The sequence below is a fragment of the Triticum aestivum genome, chromosome 5D (assembly GCF_018294505.1).
Source record: "Triticum aestivum cultivar Chinese Spring chromosome 5D, IWGSC CS RefSeq v2.1, whole genome shotgun sequence".
Lineage (NCBI taxonomy): Eukaryota > Viridiplantae > Streptophyta > Magnoliopsida > Poales > Poaceae > Triticum > Triticum aestivum.
Window position 1 is genome coordinate 300,760,888 of NC_057808.1, and position 4,683 is coordinate 300,765,570.

A 4,683-nucleotide genomic window follows, 5' to 3' on the forward strand; every position below is an offset into this window, starting at 1 on the left:
TATTTTTTCATAGGTATCGAATTGTAATTTTTATTTATTTTGAGTTATAAGTAAATAGAAGTGTGATGATCATCATTATTCATTTTTAGAGCACTGCCCAAGTGAGGAAAGGATGATGGAGACTATGATTCCCCCACAAGTCGGGATGAGACTCCGGACAATGAGTGAAAAAAGGAAAAAAAAAAGAAAAAAAGAAAAGAAAAAAAGAAAGAAAAAAGAAACATAATAATAAACAAAGAGAGAAGGGGCATTGTTAGTATCCTTTACCACACTTGTGCTTCAAAGTAGCACCATGTTTTTCATATGGAGAATCTCCTATGTTGTCACTTTCATAAACTAGTGGGAATGTTTCATTATAGGATTAGATGCACACCCACTTAGTTTTCATATTGAGCTTTCATACACTTATAGCTCTTAGTGCATTCATTGCATGGCAATCCCTCCTCACATTGATAACAATTGATTGGCATCTCCATAGCCCGTTGGTTAGCCACGTTGGTGTGAGACTTTCTTACTTTTTTGTCTTCTTTATATTTACCCCTATCATCATACTTTATTCCACCTGTAGTGCTATATCCATGGCTTGCGCTCATGTATTGCGTGAGGGTTCAAAAAGCTGAAGCGCGTTAAAAAGTAAGAACCAATTGCTCGGCTTGTCATCGGGGTTGTTCATGATAAATACTTTGTGTTAAGAAGACAAAGCATGACAAGACTATATGATTTTGTAGGGATAACTTTCTTTAGCGTTGATATTTTGAAAGACATGATTGTTTGTTGGGATGCCTGAGTATTGATGTCTTTATGTCAAATTATAGACTATTGCTTTGAATCACTTATGTCTTAATATTCATGCCATGATTAGATATATGATCAAGTTTATGCTAGGTAGCATTCCACATCAAAAACTATCTTTTTTATCATTTACCTGCTCGAGGACGAGCAGGAATTAAGCTTGGGGATGCTGATACGTCTCCGTCGTATCTATAAATTTTTATTGTTTCATGCCAATATTATACAACTTTCACATATTTTTGGCAACTTTTTATATGATTTATTAGACTAACCTATTGATCCAGTGCCCAGTGCCAGTTCCTGTTTTTTGCATGTTTTTTGTATCGCAGAAAATCCATATCAAACGAAGTCCAAATGCAATAAAATTTCACAGAGAATTATTTTGGAATATATGTGATTTTTGGGAGTTGGAATCACCGCAAACGGAGGCCCACACAGCCCACAAGACACCAGGGCGCGCCAGAGGCCCCTGGCGCGTGGTGGTGGGTTGTGCCCTCCTCGAACGTCGGTTGGAGCACTACTTCGGGCGCAAGGAAGCTTATATCCGGAAAAAAATCGTGTCACAATCTCAGCGCAATCGGAGTTACGGATCTCCCGGAATATAAGAAACGGTTTTCGGCCAGATCAAGGGAACGCGAAACAGAAGAGAACAGAGAGGGAGATCCAATCTCGGAGGGGCTCCCGCCCCTCCGCCACCATGGAGATCAAGGACCAGAGGGGGAACTCTCCTCCCATCTAGGGGGAGGCCAAGGAAGAAGAAGAAGGAGGGGGGCTCTCTCCCCCTCGCTTCCGGTGGCGTCGGAGTGCCACCGGGGCAACGATCGGGACGGCGATCTACATCAACAATCTTGCTACCGTCAACACCAACTTTCTCCCCCTCTATGCAGCGGTGTAACACCTCTTCCCCCGTTGTAATCTCTAATTAAACATGGTGCTCAACTCCATATATTATTTCCCAATGATCTATGTTTATCCTATGATGTTTGAGTAGATCTGTTTTGTCCTGTGGGTTAATCGTGATCTTGGTTGGTATGATTGTATATTTTATTTATGGTGCTGTCCTATGGTGCCCTCCGTTCTTGCGCAAACGTGAGGGGCCCCCGCTATAGGGTGTTGCAATATGTTCATGGTCCGCTTATGGTGGGTTGCGGGAGTGACAGAAGCTTAAACCCGAGTAAGTGGGGTATGACGTATGGGAGTAAAGAGGACCTGATACTTAATGCTATGGTTGGGTTTCACAACCTTAATGATCTTTAGTAGTTGCGGATGCTTGCTAGGGGACCAATCATAAGTGTATATGATCCAAGTAGAGAAAGTATGTTAGCTCATGCCTCTCCCTCATATAAAATTACAAGAATTATTACCGGTACTTGTTATCGATTGCCTAGGGACAAATAACTTTCTTGTTGACAAAAGCTCTCTACTAAAACTAACTTAGTTGTGTATTTATCTTGCAAACCTATCCTATCACACCTATACGTGCTCTTTATTATTATTTACGTGCTCTTTATTATCTTGCAAACCTATCCTATCACACCTACAAAATACTTCTAGTTTCATACTTGTTCTAGGTAAAGCGAACATCAAGCGTGCGCAGAGTTGTATCGGTGGTCGATAGAACTTGAGGGAATATTTGTTCAACCTTTAGATCCTCATTGGGTTCGACACTCTTACTTATCGAAAGAGGCTACAATTGATCCCCTATACTTGTGGGTTATCAGTAGATGAGGGATTTCTAGAGCCTGAGTGGATTCAAGCGATGCAAGAGGAATTACATCAATCTGGGACGAGTTTGGTCGTCCCATTCTCCCGTTATCAGCCTGAAACGCGAGAATGAGACGACCAAACTGCGTGAAAACATAGGAGTAGAAGGCGGCGAGAGTGGATATGACATCCGACTTATGACGCAACGGGAAGGTCCACACATAGTGCGAAAAATCATCAAGTATAACAAGATAATAAGGATAGCCCGTATTACTTGCAATAGGAGAGGTCCAAACATCACTATGAATTAACTCAAACGGGTACAAAGCAACATGAGAAGACGCCCTAAACGGAAGACACGCATGTTTGCTGAGGCGACATGCATGACACGAGTGATCCTCGTTCTTACTACACGTGAAAGAAAAACTCCGAAGTATATGACGAAGGGTGGCGGGGTTGGGATGACCCAAGCGAGCGTGCCAAAGGTCCACTCCGATGGCGAGAGCGACAGGGGCGGCGGAGGTGTTGGGGGCGGTGGAGTGAACCGGGTAGAGCTCATCGGGGCTGTCACATCGGTGGAGTACCATCCGGGTACGAGCGTCCTTTACAGAAGAACCACACTCGTCAAACTCAAAGGTAACCGAATTTTCAGGTGTAAAAGAACGAACAGAGAGAAGATTTTTAATAAGATCAGGAGAAACTAAGATGTTAGATAATGACAATGGAGTAGAATTAGATGGAAAAGATGCATGTCCTATGTGAGTAATGGGAAGGGAGGAACCGTCACCGGCGGTGATGCGAGTGGAAGTGTGGACGGGATAGGAGGTGTGGAGGTTATCGGGATGAGCCGCCATGTGCGCGGTAGCTCCAGTGTCCATATACCAGTCGCCACCGCCGGTGTAGGTGGACGATGAGGGGGCGGAGTGCAGAGCCGCCAGGAGAGCCGGGTCCCACGGCGCCGACAGCAGGGCGTGCTGCTGGGGCGGGGCCGTCAGGGGCAGCAGCGGCAGCCCACCTGGCTGCGGCTGCTGGCCGTAGGAGAGGGGACCGTAGGGCGCCGCATAGGGCTGCAGCGCGGCGTAGAACGCCTGGTGAGACGGAGGCCGGGCGCCGAGGATACCTGGAGCAGGGGCGCGAGGAACCGGCATGGAGTAGGTGTGCACGACGCCAGTCCGGGGGTTCTGGCCGGCGTACCACGGGGCCGACTGGTACTATTGCTGTTGAGGGCGAGCTGCTCCTCCCTAAGCGCCCGCGCCCTGCTGCTGCTTGCGGCCTGCACGGCGGCCCCCGCAGCGGCCCCCATTAGCGGCAGGCTGGGGCGGCGGGAAGGGGGCGGCCGGGGCCTGCGAGAAGGCGGGCGCGAGCTGGTGGACCGGTGCGGGGCGCGGCGGCGGTGGTGCCTGGCCCCCGCGGGTGTCGGCGACAAGCGCGGCGTGGGTCGCCCGAGTCCGGGCCATCTTCATCTGTCGCTCCTCCAACTTGAGGTACGCCACCACCTTAGCGAAGGTAGGCCCCGGGATGAGGGTGAGGTTGGAGGCGACGTTCCCAAAATCCTCGTTGAGGCCGACGGTGAGGTGCTGATGAGGAGCTCGTCGCCAACCGTCTCCTCGAGATCGCGGAGCTCGTCGGCAAGCTTTTTGAGGCGCATGCAAAAATCGTGGATGGACGAGTCAAGCTGCTGGCACCTGTAAAACTCGCCATGGAGAAGGACCTTGCGCTGCAGTTTATTGTCGGTGAAGAGGCCGTTGAGCTTGGTCCAGACGGCGTAGGCGTCGTCGTCATCATCCACCACGGTGTGGAAGAGGTCGCTGGAGATGGTGAGGTAGAACTAGCGGATGATGGTGGCGTCGAGGATCATCCACTCCTCGCCGTGAATCATGAGGCTCGAGTCCACGGTGCCGTCAACGTGGCCATGGAGTAGGTACTCACGAAACACCAAGGAAAAGTACCGCTTCCAAGCGGAGTAGGAGGCGGTGGATTGATCAAGAACCACAAGGACACACACATGGATGTTGAGGTCGCGGACGAGGGTGACATTGGAACCGGCGAAGGGGTTGGAGACGATGGAGGAGGAGGAGCTCATGGCGCTGCTAGGAGGAGGGGGAAGGCGCGACGCGGGTGGTAGGTTTTAGGGTTTGGCACGCGGCGGGCAGGCTGGGGGCGCGGGGCGGCGGCTCGGGGTGAGAG